Raw genomic sequence first — 15,945 nt, 5'->3', positions numbered from 1 at the left:
CACCCCCTAGCGGCAGCTCGCGCACACTTTGGGAATCCCTGGTTTAAAGCAACATCAGGATGCACATCAATTCAACATTAACAAAATATGAATTACACTAACCACTATCAAGTAAGTCAGTGAGTACTTTATGCCATTTGGCATAAAACCAGTCGAGTATTGAATCGGATTAGCCTATTAGCATTAGATTCTAATGGGCTAATCCGATTCAATTATTCATGCTAAACTAAAGACTAATTGGGATGCTGCCCCCGCGACCCGGACCCGGATAAGCGGAGGAAGACGAAGACGAAGACGAAGAAACTAAAGACACAAATGGAGTTGCCAGACTCAGAACGGCTGGACGAACAGAGAAAAGGTAAAACTCAACTGTTCCTCCCACTGTCTTTATGGGTGACCCCGCGAGGAAAGTTGACCATTGAGCAGGGTTGATGGTTTATCCCTTGAGGTCCACGTGACAGGGGTGAGGTGGTGCTCACTCCTCACCTCTGCCATATAGACCCAAGGGATGAACCATCAACCCTGCTCAATGGTCAACTTTCCTCGCGGGGTCCTACCCATTAGGACAGTGGGAGGGTTAACTCAAGGAGGAGTGGAAAATGAACATATTTGCCCAAATGGTGGTGTGTTACTTTAACATCAACAATTAAAGAGCAGACAAATAGTAAATTACATTGTGGATGTGGACAATGCTCTAACAGAGTGAGCCATCTGAATCCACCACTCTTTAAGATTTTGAGTTACACATGTAACATCAGGTCATTTTTGACTCTGCAGCTTGGGTGACAGTTTAGACCAAGTAAGATTTTCTGCGTGGACTCAAATGTGTTGGTCAGTCCCTTCGGATAATCTAGATGTAAGGCATAGATGAGGCCGAACATTACCAGGAAGGCATCAGGAAGCCTGGAGAGGTTGACAATCACATCACCCTCTAGGACAGGGATTCCCAAAGTGGGGTGCACGAGCTGCCGCTAGGGGGTGCGCGAGGTGAAAAGTGTAATGGCTGCGGAGCTCAGAGAAGTCTGTCATATGTCACTATTAGCGTAAACTCATTTGTGGGTGGGCCAAAGAAAACGTAAGTGGCCACAATAAATATAATTGAAAACAAGTATATTTTTGCGCGCGCGCGCGTGTCCTCCACATGTGTTCTAGCTTCATAATAACAATGTGCCGAGCTTCAGCACTCTGGCCTGCGCACACCGATATGTTCCGTATTTGATCATTTTTAACGATGTTGGAGGAATCTGAAGGTGGTGAGTCATTCTGGCAGATTGTAATTAACACCTGTCTCATGCAGGTGTTCTGACATTGTAAACCTCACACACAGAACATTGTGGATGTAATTAAATAAATAAGAAATGATTCCCATTCAGGCTATTAACAGCATGCCGGAGATCTGAAGTTCAGAGTGCGTCTGTCAGAGGTCAGACGCGTGCCAGCTGAACCACGGCTCACGGGTGCACAAGCGAGCACATCTGGGCTGGGCAGAAGTCATTTTACAACATTGGTTTAAATAACGCCGATAACGACGCGAGGTGACTGGAGCGCCTCATGGAGCTGTGCCGCGCGCACACACACACACACACGCAGATTCAATAAGAGCGCACGCTGCGCAAACTCCGGCGCCCCAGAAATGAGCGCTGCCTCCTCTGTGATAAAAACTTTTAAGAGGTTTTAAAACATTTTTCATTCCAGGTCAAATTAAGATATTAGCTTCTATTTTGGGATGACGTATTAAAGTCGGGTCCGCTCCAGCAGTGACTCCGAACCTGACTACAACCCCTGTTGCAGCATTTGTTGTTCCAGTCAGCGTGGCAGCGGATCGCAGATTCAGCCACACCATAAAACAGCAATAAGTCGGTCTGAGGTAAAAGTGAACATCATGGCTATATCTTTTCCCCTATAGACATTTGATTACGCACAAGTAGGTGATCAGCTCAGGTTTACGCAGAACAGAAGGAAGGAGAGCGCTCTGGCCGCACAGGTTAAACGTTCCTACTTTAAGAAAACCGTTAAATTGCATTGTTGATGTGCTACCTGGACACTCTAAATATTTATTTAAAATTAAATCAAAGGAAATCATAATGGTATCGAATGTTTATTAATTACTATTTAAAAAATGAAAGTGATGGGGGAAAAGGTCGATCATTATTTTTAACCCTGTCTGTTTAGCTTGACGTCTGATATATATATATATATATATATATATATATATATATATATATATATATATATATAGCCATGCCCTGATGTGGTGGCTGGGGGGTGCGTCGACATGGTCGGGACATAGAAGGGGGTGCGCGGCTAAATAAGTTTGGGAACCACTGCTCTAGGATAAGAGATTCTCACTGGGTCGTACGTAACTGGACTCTCGGCATCATCGGTGATGGTTGTCAGGAGGACAACTGCTGCATCCCTGAGGTCCGGCTCATTGGTATCATCCTTACAAAAATGAAAGGGAGATCATACACTAATCATATTTGAACTGAAACTCTGACTGTGGCCATTTTTATTTCAGTAGATTGTCATGTAAATAACAATAAATGCAGTCTGATAGACTCCTGTTTATGGCTGGGCAACATGTCAAAGATTTATCGTTATCCAAGTTCTTGTCTCTCATCCAGATAATTTTTCCCATGTCAATAAATTTGATAATAAAAAAATGAAAAGATGTGTAAGTTGGCCACATTTATGTCCGTTTAAGAAGCTGTAGCACCTTGAGTCATGTAAAATTTTAGTCAATGTAATACATGAGACAGCCCCATCTAGTGGACAAATATTGTTGCTACGCATTCCTGTAGTTATCGTCTACTTATCGTTATCGAGGTGAGATCTTCAATATATGGTGATATTGATTTTAGGCCATATCGCCCAGCCCTACTCCTGTTCATTCTGTTGCTTTGTGCTCTCATTTACGAATAAAGTGAGATGGCTCCAGTGTGTGCCAGCGTTATGCTAATGAAAGCTACTTGAATTCTTTGCAGTGATTGTTGATTTTTCTCAGTGCCTTAAAGCCTGCCACACATGAGGGCCATCTGCTGAGCAAACGGTCTCGAATGACCGCTTGGTCAGCAGATACCTCGCCATGTGCGCCAGATTTTCACTGAGTTTTCCACCTCATGAGACGCTGAGGTGAATATCTGACCAGTTAAGATATTTTCCGCCTCACAGGGGTAAAAACTCGCCGTGTGCGCATTACCGAGCTGCTGGTTGAGCTGAAATATTCTAGTGGCCAACCAAAGCACGTTCTCCGCTCACATGACCCCAAGATGGCAGCCCCCTGTCTGCATGTCAGAAAAGAAACAAAACAGAGACAGAGCTGGAAACGGAGGAAATGCCTATCCTTTTTTTGTTGACGAAATGTCGCCGCCACCGGCATTTCAAGGTTAGGAAAATATGGGTATGGTAGCTGGAAAGATGGACCAGGCAAGGAGTTTATGCCAATTTACTCCGAGACACACCTGGAAGACCCAGAATCCTTCCGAAAGGGTAATGGAAACAGTGGGCCCATCGATCCGCAAGGTACCGTTTTGTTTATTTTTCAGACACGCAGACAGGGTAAGGGGCTGCATCTGAATACATCTTGGGGTCATGTGAGTGGAAAACGTGCTTTGGTTGGCCACTAGAATATTTCAGCTCAACCAGCAGCTCAGTAGTGCGCACACAGCGAGTTTTTACCCCTGTGAGGCTCAAAATATCTAACTGGTCAGATATTCACCTCAGCGTCTCGAGAGGCAGAAAACTCAGTGAAAATCAGGCGCACATGGCGAGCAATCTGCTGAGCAAACAGTCATTCAAGGCCGTTTGCTCAGCTGATTGCTCTCGTGTGTGGCAGGCTTAAACATCTTGCCAAAGGTTTGTAGTTGAAACAATGGCACATTTTCCAAAATGTTCATGTGCGTTGTCCTTGTGTTGTCTTTATGCATAAATAAATAGAATGATTTGTTCAAATTTACAATACTGGGACTTACCACACATGTCCTCAAAAATCCAGAGGTTTCCTCACGTAGATAGACAGGAAGGGCATGGAGAACAGTGGTACGCCTTGTGTGGACATCATGTAATTCCTAAGAAGATTAAGAGTGTAAATACTGTCAAGTTTACTAATCAAACTTAATGCCAAATTGCTCTGACCAATTTTCCAAGACAGTGATATCTGCATCTAAATCCAATGATAAACTGCTGAATTCAAAAGTTAATTTGAAGTGTTTAACATTACATAATACGGAGGGGTATTAGGGCCACTGAAGAAAAAATTCTGAAAATAAATAAAATTAATAAAGTCAGAATTCTGACATTTATCTCAGTATTCAATTGTTTCCTTCAGTGGCCCTAATACTGCCTTATTGCCTAAGAGTATTAGAGTCACTGAAGAAGAAAAAAAGAATTGAGAAAAAGACTCAGATATTTTCAAAATTCTGGGATTTAAGTCAGAATTCTGACTTTTTTCATAAACCTAAAACAAAACAAACAAAAAACTATTTAGGAATTTTTTGTTAAAAAAACCCAAATCAAAACAAACAAAAAAATAAAAGCCTGAATTTTAAGATTTAAGTCAGAATTCTGATCCCCCCTCATAATCTTCCCCAATTTCCTTTTTTTTTTTGTTTTAGGTACCAGTCAGAACTCTGAGATTAAACTCAGATTTATGACTTATTTTCTCAGAATTCTATTTTTTTTTTCTTCAGTGGCTCCAATACTCATAGCATAAAGACATTACCTGTAAATTGTATATTCACCTGTGCATCATGGGCTTTGACAATGTCAGCCAAAGCATTTGCAGTCTTTCCAGTTTTGGAAGCTTTCTGTATGAATAAGGCCATCAAATGAGGAGTGTGGTGATTTAGCTGCGCATAAAAGGTGTTAGGACGGTTCTGGTTTGTGATTCGTTGAAACTCTGCATACACCTGCATTAATGAAAGAACAGTACAATAAAAACAATTATTAATTTATGATGAATGAAATACAGCAACGCTACACGCAATGTGAAATAGCATGGTCAAAGATAAAACCAGATGAAAGAGCTGATCCACATTACCTCAGCTGGCATATGAAGAGCAGGCCAGAGGTCCATCAGCTCTTTCACAGGAGGGCAGGACATGACTCGTCTGTCGTCTCAAGGCAAATGTTGTCTGCATCATCCGGCTAATAACACATATGTTTCTCTCAGTCTTCTTTACTTCCTCAACAACAGCCTGCCTCATACAGCCCAGACTAGAGGGGTCTTCTCCTTGAGGAAAGTTAGGCAGGAAGTTCTGCACGCTTGGATGTTTGAATGGGAAGGTTCATTCTCTGGGTTTCTTTGGCTTCTTTTCCCAGCATTTACGGAGACCTCCTGACATCCAGCTCTTCTCTTCTTAGTCCTGTAATTTTCCTTTTTGAACTTGATGCTGTTTTTCCATCCATTCCAACCACTGTCAGATCCTGCTTCTTTTAAACATGATGTTTGCTCACAAGACCATTGCTATTTCTTTGTCACTAGGGTAAGCCTTGAACCTACTGTATATATGGTAGATGCCAGATTCTTGACAACTGAAGTCTTTCATTCTTTTCAAATTCAGTATTCACATCTCTACGTGTCAGCTCAATGTCAAATGGAAATTTGGGAATCTGAAAAGGACCTGGGGGCCATCTGCTTAGACGCTCTGGGGATGACACATCTGAAAAGGTATCAGTTGATGCAACAGAACGGGAATCCTGTGTAAGGGAAATATGAACAAAGGATTTTTGTGGTAACTCCTCTATGTCAACAAGGCAAGTGAGCCTTCCATCAAAGTCTGGATCTTCGTATTTCAAATTGAAATCACAGTCAAGTTCCAGTTTTTCTTTTAAAATCTTAATCAGTTCATCAAAAGAGGCCGGACAGGAGTCAAGTTTTAATTTAATTACACGGTCAGATTCGACAGCACGTAGGATCATGTTTTGTGGGGCTTCAGCCGCCATCACTGTAATAAAGAAATGAAGAGATATTTAAGTCAAAAGCACCTTAATACAGAAAACATAGGGCTTTCATAAGTTTTTTGAATGTTAACAATCATGAATAACAGCCTCTGTGCCAAAGCGACAGTTTTAAAAGACAACTCTGTATACATATATACATACATACATATATAGTCATGTTATTTAGAATGTGCCATCAAAAATACAGATTGTGAGAATTACTCACCAATGTTCTTACTTCTGTCTCACTTGTATGAACCTCTTGGGGGTCAACAGCAGCATGCCATCAATCTTGTGTGCAGAGAGTGGGGTTGGATCATTGAAGTCTGACTTTAGATTCATAGACAGGCTTCCCAATGTGGCTGACAGCTCATAGGAACGCAGATACTCTACATTTACACATCTACACCAGGAAGCATAATCAGTAGAGAAAAAAAACTTTGTGAATCACAAGGTAGATCTGTGTTAGTCAGCAAAATTTAGGCAGTCCTCCACTATATATGAAGCTATGTGAGAAGATTCAAGTGTAATTTGACTTATCCACACAAAGCTAAAAACATAACATTTAAAGAAAAGAATCTGGAGCAACAGCGTACAGTAAGGACAAAATTACAACACTAAAATACTGTGAAATTAATAGAAACAGCGTTCTGCGGTTCAAGATATGTGCAACTGAGCACTAGTTAATTTGATGATAAAAACATTAACAAAATTTCGATGTATATGTGTGTATTAAATAAAACTTTTCACAAAAACTGACAAACTCCCGCCAGCGAACTGAACTTCCTGTTTTTTTTTTTTTTGTCCTCAGAACATCACGTTTTAAAAAAACTATGGAGGAGACAAAAATGGAGGGAAGGAGGGAACATAGCATCGAGATCAGCACCGCTTCGTCTCTTGCGGTCACAATCCTCTTCTACGGTTAAAAAAGCAGGCTGCTTGCAAAGCTATGGCACAGGTGCTACGGGGAAATAGTTTACAACACAGACTGATTTTTCATCGCTGTACAAGAGATCACTGCTCATTTACTTTTAATAAATGGACGTTTAAGTTTGACTTGGTGGCGCTGAGCTCCCGCTTTCATTTTTTTCTCAGAACGTCACGTTTAAAAAAAATACAATGGAGGGGACAAAAATGGAGGGAATAAGTCTCTAGAAGTCTAATAAAAAGTATCTAAAGTAATGCTAACCTTCAATAATGAGAAAGCGCTGCTCGTTTCATTTAATAAACGGACTTTAGTCGCACACAAAGTTAATAACACAGCTAACTCATGCAATGACTTAGCATATTAGCTTGCTACGTGGCCAACATTACTCACCATGTCCGTCTTAAAAACATTTAAGCAACTTTTATGGTGGCTACTTACATTTAGCTCAGTGGTGCAGAAGCATCGACTGTCAAGTGCAGAACAGAAGCGTGACATCCGACAGTTAATGCACCTCCGACCCTGCTCTTCTTCTCGGTCTGCCCAGAAGCTTCGAGAGCCGACTGAGCAAATGCTACAAAATAAAAGCACTTCCTGTGCGTGTAATTTCACAATAATTCGTAATTTCATGCTTAATATGTTATTTAGGACAGCCAGACAGAGTACTTTCTTCATCCCTATGAAAATTATTTTTACAGAAGTCCAGTACCACTCAATACTCACACTTAATTGACTAGTTATTTCGAAATAAGGCAAAGATTCAAGCAAGGATAAACTTAATATGGAGGAATATGTTAAACAGAAAGGACATGTCAAAAAAAAGGACTGATTTCAAAATATATAAAGCTTTACAACAGGATTTTACTGTTAAGAATACAGATATTAAAGAAAAATGGGAACTGGAAGTGAACATAATGATGACAGATGAGGAATGGGAGGAAACACTTGAAGCAGGCCATAAACTAACTAATAGTCTGTCTTGGAGGGAATTTGAATGGAAGGTGAAGGCGCATATTTTAAAACTCCACTTATCATGTCACGTATGTGAGAATGCTGTTTGTAGATTACAGCTCAGCATTCAACACCTTTGTTCCCTTTAAGCTGGACAGGAAACTGTCTGGACTGAGCAGCTCCCTCTGCAGCTGGATCCTTAACTTTCTGTCTGACAGACGCCAGGTGGTCAGACTAGGCGGCACCACCTCATCCCCGTCACACTGAACACTGGTGCTCCGCAGGGGTGTGTGCTGAGCCTTCTCCTGTACTCACTCTACACCCACGACTGCACGGCCACGAGAAACTCCAACATCATTGTGAAGTATGCGGACGACACCACAGTGGTAGGTCTCATCACCAACAACGATGAGACGGCCTACAGGGAGGAGATCAGCGCCCTGACCCACTGGTGTCAGGACAACCGTCTCACCCTCAACGTCACAAAGACAAAGGAGTTGATAATGGACTTCCGGGAGGAGCAGAGGAATACACACCCCCATCATCATCAACGGCGACGCTGTGGAGAGGGTGAGCAGCTTCCGTTTCCTTGGAGTTCATCTGGCTGAGGATCTTACGTGGTCAGTGCACACGGAAAATACGGTGAAGAGTGCACAGCAGCGCCTCTTCTTTCTCAGGAGACTGAAAAGATTTGGCATGAGCCGCCGCATCCTCAGGACCTTCTATCGCTGTGCCATTGAGAGCATCCTCACTGGATGTATCTCCACCTGGTATGGCAACAGCACCGCTTACAACCGCAAAGCTCTCCAGAGAGTAGTGCGGTGTGCAGAAAGGATTATTGGAGGTGAGCTTCCCTCCCTCCAGGACATCTACAGGAAGCGGTGCCTGAGGAAAGCGGGGAGGATCATCAAGGACTCAAGTCACCCCAGCCATAAACTGTTCAGACTACTTCCATCAGGAAGGAGGTTCTGCAGCATCCGGTCCAGAACCAGCAGACTGAGAGACAGCTTTTTCCATCAGGCCATCAGACTGCTGAACACTTCGCAGACACCTCACCCTCACTACTGAAACTCCCACATTACACACTCCATACTGTACATTAATGCCACTGTTTTGCACATACCAGCCTCTGTACGTTTTATATCTCTTATCTTATTGTTTACTTTATTCATTTGTAAAACACGTATATACACACTATACACACACTCACACGCACACACGTAGAACAATATATTAAAAAAATAATAATAATATACTTGCATAAACATTTAGTAATGTATATACATTACAACTTATACATATTATTACTTAGATTAGCCATTTTTATATTTTACTTGTTTTTACATTACTGTATTTTTGCATAACTCTGTTGCTGTGGAGCTCGCACACAAGAAATTCACTCGCATGTACTGTACCAGTGTACCTGCACATGTGACGTGACAAAAAAAGTGATTTGATTTAAATAGTAACGTTTCAAATTTATGTTGGAGAAAATGCGGGCTAGTGGGAGACTTTTCACATATACTTTTGTTCTGCCCTAAATTCATACCATTCTGGGAAGGTGTTAGGGAGAAATTGAAAGAACCTGGAAGGTGAAATTACAATTTAAGTTAAAATGGTTTGTACTGGGAATGCTATACAAAAATTCTTACACACATAATGGAGACATACGTAATCAGAATTCTGCTTATGACTGCCAAGAAGTGTATTAAGGTTTTATGGCTGGACACAGAACCCCCAAGGGTGGCACAGTGGAGAGACAGAGTTAGACAGGTCTACAAAATGGAACAAATTAATGCAAGACTATGACTGGGACTAGTGAAATTAGAAAAAATGTGGGAACCAATAAAACAAATGTTAGAAAGATAGTACTCTCATGTGAAAATTATTATTATAAATTTTTTAATGTATTTTTGTCTTTTGGGTGAGTTATTTAGCTAGATCAAAGTAAAATGTAGAATGTATTAGAAAGCAGATAAGATGAATACAGAGAAAGCTTGTCAGAACTACAGTGGGGCAAAAAAGTATTTAGTCAACCACCGATTGTGCAAGTTCTCCCACTTAACATGATGACAGAGGTCAGTAATTTACATCATAGGTACACTTCAACTGTGAGAGACAGAATGTGGAAAAAAATCCATGAATTCACATGGCAGGATTTTTAAAGAATTTATTTGTAAATCAGGGTTGAAAATAAGTATTTGGTCAGTAACAAAAATTCAACTCAATACTTTGTAACATAACCTTTGTTGGCAATAACAGAGGTCAAACGATTACTATTGGTCTTTACTAGGTTTGCACACACAGTAGCTGGTATTTTGGCCCATTCCTCCATGCAGATCTTCTCGAGAGCAGTGATGTTTTGGGGCTGTCGCCGAGCAACACGGACTTTCAAATCCCTCCACAGATTTTCTAAGGGGTTGAGGTCTGGAGACTGGCTAGGCCACTCCAGGACTTTCAAATGCTTCTTACGGAGCCACTCCTTTGTTGCCCGGGCGGTGTGTTTGGGATCATTGTCGTGTTGGAAGACCCAGCCACGTTTCATCTTCAAAGCTCTCACTGATGGAAGGAGGTTTTGGCTCAGAATCTCACGATACATGGCCCCATTCATTCTGTCCTTAACAAAGATCAGTCGTCCTGTCCCCTTAGCAGAAAAACAGCCCCAAAGCATGATGTTCCCACCCCCATGCTTCACAGTAGGTATGGTGTTCTTGGGATGCAACTCAGTATTCTTCTTCCTCCAAACACAACGAGTTGAGTTTGTACCAAAAAGTTCTACTTTGGTTTCATCTGACCACATGACATTCTCCCAATCCTCTGCTGTATCATCCATGTGCTCTCTGGCAAACTTCAGACGGGCCTGGACATGCACTGGCTTCAGCAGCGGAACACGTCTGGCACTGCAGGATTTGATTCCCTGCCGTTGTAGTGTGTTACTGATGGTGACCTTTGTTACTGTGGTCCCAGCTCTCTGCAGGTCATTCACCAGGTCCCCCCGTGTGGTTCTGGGATTCTTGCTCACCGTTCTCATGATCATTTTGACCCCACGGGATGAGATCTTGCGTGGAGCCCCAGATCGAGGGAGATTATCAGTGGTCTTGTATGTCTTCCATTTTCTGATAATTGCTCCTACAGTTGATTTTTTCACACCAAGCTGCTTGCCTATTGTAGATTCACTCTTCCCAGTCTGGTGCAGGTCTACAATTCTTTTCCTGGTGCCCTTCGAAAGCTCTTTGGTCTTGGCCATGGTGGAGTTTGGAGTCTGACTGTTTGAGGCTGTGGACAGGTGTCTTTTATACAGATAATGAGTTCAAACTGGTGCCATTAATACAGGTAATGAGTGGAGGACAGAAAAGCTTCTTAAAGAAGACATTACAGGTCTGTGAGAGCCAGAGATTTTCCTTGTTTGAAGTGACCAAATACTTATTTTCCACCCTGATTTACAAATAGATTCTTTAAAAATCCAGCCACGTGAATTCATGGATTTTTTTTCACATTCTGTCTCTCACAGTTTAAGTGTACCTATGATGTAAATTACTGACCTCTGTCATCATTTTAAGTGGGATAACTTGCACAATCGGTGGCTGACTAAATACTTTTTTGCCCCACTGTATATGTACTGATTGGTGATTTGGTTAAGTTGTAGAGATCTTATGGCCACAAGGAAATTCGAACTTTGTTCAGGGAAACACTGCCCTGGAGAGGGGAAGAAAAAACTCAAATGCATCTCCATGTAAATGTTGTCGTTCTAATTCAAAAATAAAAAGTTCCAAATATATATATATATATATACATATATATATATATATATATATATATACATATATATATATATATATATATATATATATATATAACATATATATATTATATATAAAACATATTATAATATATTATATAAATATAACAACACTAAGAGAACTTTAATCAATCATAAATAACGTTGTTACCATGTTCCGAGAATGTGGTTCTAAAAATGTTCTCTAACAACGTTATGAGAACTTTCATCAATCATGAATAACGTTGTACAGACATTATAAGAACGTGGTTCTAAGAATGTTTTCTAACAACACTAAGAGAACTTTCATCAATCATAAATAACGTTGTGACCATGTTCCGAGAATCTGGTTCTAAAAATGTTTTCTATCAATGTTATGAGAACTTTCATCAATCATGAATAACGTTGTACAGACATTATAAGAACATGGTTCTAAGAATGTTTTCTAACAACACTAAGAGAACTTTAATCAATCATAAATAATGTTGTTACCATGTTCCGAGATTCTGGTTCTAAAAATTTTCTCTAACAAGGTTATGAGAACTTTCATCAATCATGAATAACGTTGTACAGACATTATAAGAATGTGGTTCTAGGAATGTTTTCTAACAACACTAAGAGAACTTTAATCAATCATAAATAATGTTGTTACCATGTTCCGAGAATCTGGTTCTAAAAATGTTCTCTAACAACGTTATGAGAACTTTCATCAATCATGAATAACGTTGTACAGACATTATAAGATTGTGGTTCTAAGAATGTTTTCTAACAACACTAAGAGAACTTTAATCAATCATAAATAACGTTGTTCCCATGTTCCGAGAATGTGGTTCTTAAAATGTTTTCTATCAACGTTATGAGAACTTTCATCAATCATGAATAAAGTTGTAAAAACATTATAAGAACATGGTTCTAAGAATGTTTTCTAACAACACTAAGAGAACTTTAATCAATCATAAATAACGTTGTTACCATGTTCTGAGAATCTGGTTCTAAAAATGTTCTCTAACAACGTTATGAGAACTTTCATCAATCATGAATAATGTTGTACAGACATTATAAGAACACGGTTCTAAGAATGTTTTCTAACAACACTAAGAGAACTTTAATCAATCATAACAACGTTGTTACCATGTTCCGATAATCTGGTTCTAAAAATGTTCTATAACAACGTTATGAGAACTTTCATCAATCATGAATAACATTTTACAGACATTATAAGAACGTGGTTCTAAGAATGTTTTCTAACAACACTAAGAGAACTTTAATTAATCATAAATAACGTTGTTACCATGTTCTGAGAATCTGGTTCTAAAAATGTTCTCTAACAACGTTATGAGAACTTTCATCAATCATGAATAATGTTGTACAGACATTATAAGAACACGGTTCTAAGAATGTTTTCTAACAACACTAAGAGAACTTTAATCAATCATAACAACGTTGTTACCATGTTCCGATAATCTGGTTCTAAAAATGTTCTATAACAACGTTATGAGAACTTTCATCAATCATGAATAACATTTTACAGACATTATAAGAACGTGGTTCTAAGAATGTTTTCTAACAACACTAAGAGAACTTTAATTAATCATAAATAACGTTGTTACCATGTTCCGAGGATCTGGTTCTAAAAATGTTCTCTATCAACGTTATGAGAATTTTCATCAATCATAAATAACGTTGTTACCATGTTCCGAGAATGTGTTTCTTAAAATGTTCTCTAACAACGTAATGAGAACTTTCATCAATCATGAATAAAGTTGTAAAGACATTATAAGAACATGGTTCTAAGAATGTTTTCGAACAACACTAAGAGAAATTTAATCAATCATAAATAACGTTGTTACCATGTTCTGAGAATGTGTTTCTAAAAATGTTTTCTATCAATATTATTAGAACTTTCGTCAATCATGAATAACGTTGTAAAGACATTATAAGAACGTGGTTCTAAAAATGTTTTCTAACAACACTAAGAGAACTTTCATCAGTCATAAATAACGTTGTTACCATGTTCCGAGAATGTGGTTCTTAAAATGTTTTCTATCAACATTATGAGAACTTTCATCAATCAATAATAAAGTTGTAAAGACATTATAAGAATGTGGTTCTAAGAATGTTTTCTAACAACACTAAGAGAACTTTAATCAGTCATAAATAACGTTGTTACCATGTTCCGAGAATGTGGTTCTTAAAATGTTTTCTATCAACATTATGAGAACTTTCATCAATCAATAATAAAGTTGTAAAGACATTATAAGAATGTGGTTCTAAGAATGTTTTCTAACAACACTAAGAGAACTTTCATCAATTAAAATAACGTTGTTACCATGTTTCGAGAATGTGGTTCTAAAAATGTTCTCTATAAACATTATTAGAACTTTCGTCAATCATGAATAACGTAAAGACATTATAAGAACGTGGTTCTAAAAATGTTTTCTAACAACACTAAGAGAACTTTAATCAATCATAAATAACGTTGTTACCATGTTTCGAGAATGTGGTTCTAAAAATGTTCTCTATCAACATTATTAGAACTTTCATTAATCATGAATAACGTTGTAAAGACATTATAAGAACGTGGTTCTAAAAATGTTTTCTAACAACACTAAGAGAACTTTCATCAGTCATAAATAACGTTGTTACCAGGTTCCGAGAAAGGGGTTCTAAAAATGTTCTCTAACAACGTTATGACAACTTTCATCAATCATGAATAACGTTGTACAGACATTATAAGAATGTGGTTCTAAGAATGTTTTCTAACAACACGAAGAGAACTTTAATCAATCATAAATAACGTTGTTACCATGTTCCGAGAATCTGGTTCTAAATATGTTCTCTAACAACGTTATGAGAACTTTCATCAATCATGAATAACGTTGTAAACACATTATAAGAACATGGTTCTAAGAATGTTTTCTAGCAACACTAAGAGAACTTTCATCAGTCATAAATAACGTTGTTACCATGTTCCGAGAAAGGGGTTCTTAAAATGTTCTCTAACAACGTTATGAGAACTTTCATCAATCATGAATAAAGTTTTACAGACATTATAAGAACGTGGTTCTAAGAATGTTTTCTAACAACACTAAGAGAACTTTAATCTATCATAAATAATGTTGTTACCATGTTCCGAGAATGTGGTTCTAAAAATGTTGTCTATCAACATTATTAGAACTTTTGTCAATCATGAATAACGTTGTAAATACATTATAAGAACGTGGTTCTAAGAATGTTTTCTAACAACACTTAGAGAACTTTCATCAATCATAAATAACGTTGTGACCATGTTCCGAGAATCTGGTTCTAAAAATGTTCTCTAACAACGTTATGAGAACTTTCATCAGTCATGAATAATGTTGTAAAGACATTATAAGAACATGGTTCTAAGAATGTTTTCTAGCAACACTAAGAGAACTTTCATCAGTCATAAATAACGTTGTTACCATGTTCCGAGAAAGGGGTTCTTAAAATGTTCTCTAACAACGTTATGAGAACTTTCATTAATCATGAATAACGTTTTACAGACATTATAAGAACGTGGTTCTAAGAATGTTTTCTAACAACAGTTAGAGAAATTTCATCAATCATAAATAACATTGTGACCGTGTTCCGAGAATCTGGTTCTAAAAATGTTCTCTAACAACGTTATGAGAACTTTCATCAATCATGAATAACGTTGTACAGACATTGTAAGAACGTGGTTCTAAGAATGTTTTCTAACAACACTAAGAGAACTTTAATCAATCATAAATAACGTTGTTACCATGTTCCGAGAATGTGGTTCTAAAAATGTTCTCTATCAACATTATTAGGACTTTCGTCAATCATGAATAATGTTGTAAATACATAATAAGAACGTGGTTCTAAGAATGTTTTCTAACAACACTAAGAGAACTTTCATCAATCATAAATAACGTTGTTACCATGTTCCGAGAATCTGGTTCTAAAAATGTTCTCTAACAACGTTATGAGAACTTTCATCAATCATGAATAACGTTGTACAGACATTATAAGAATGTGGTTCTAAGAATGTTTTCTAACAACACTAAGAGAACTTTAATCAATCATAAATAACGTTTTTACCATCTTCCGAGAATGTGGTTCTAAAAATGTTCTCTATCAACATTATTAGAACTTTCGTCAATCATGAATAACGTTGTAAAGACATTATAAGAACGTGGTTCTAAGAATGTTTTCTAACAACACTAAGAGAACTTGCATCAATCATAAATAACGTTGTGACCATGTTCCGAGAATCTGGTTCTAAAAATGTTCTCTAACAACGTTATGAGAACTTTCATCAATCATGAATAATGTTGTAAAGACATTATAAGAACATGGTTCTAAG

Source organism: Nothobranchius furzeri, chromosome 15 (genome assembly GCF_043380555.1).
Source record: "Nothobranchius furzeri strain GRZ-AD chromosome 15, NfurGRZ-RIMD1, whole genome shotgun sequence".
NCBI classification, from domain to species: domain Eukaryota; kingdom Metazoa; phylum Chordata; class Actinopteri; order Cyprinodontiformes; family Nothobranchiidae; genus Nothobranchius; species Nothobranchius furzeri.
This window is presented reverse-complemented; position numbering follows the sequence as displayed.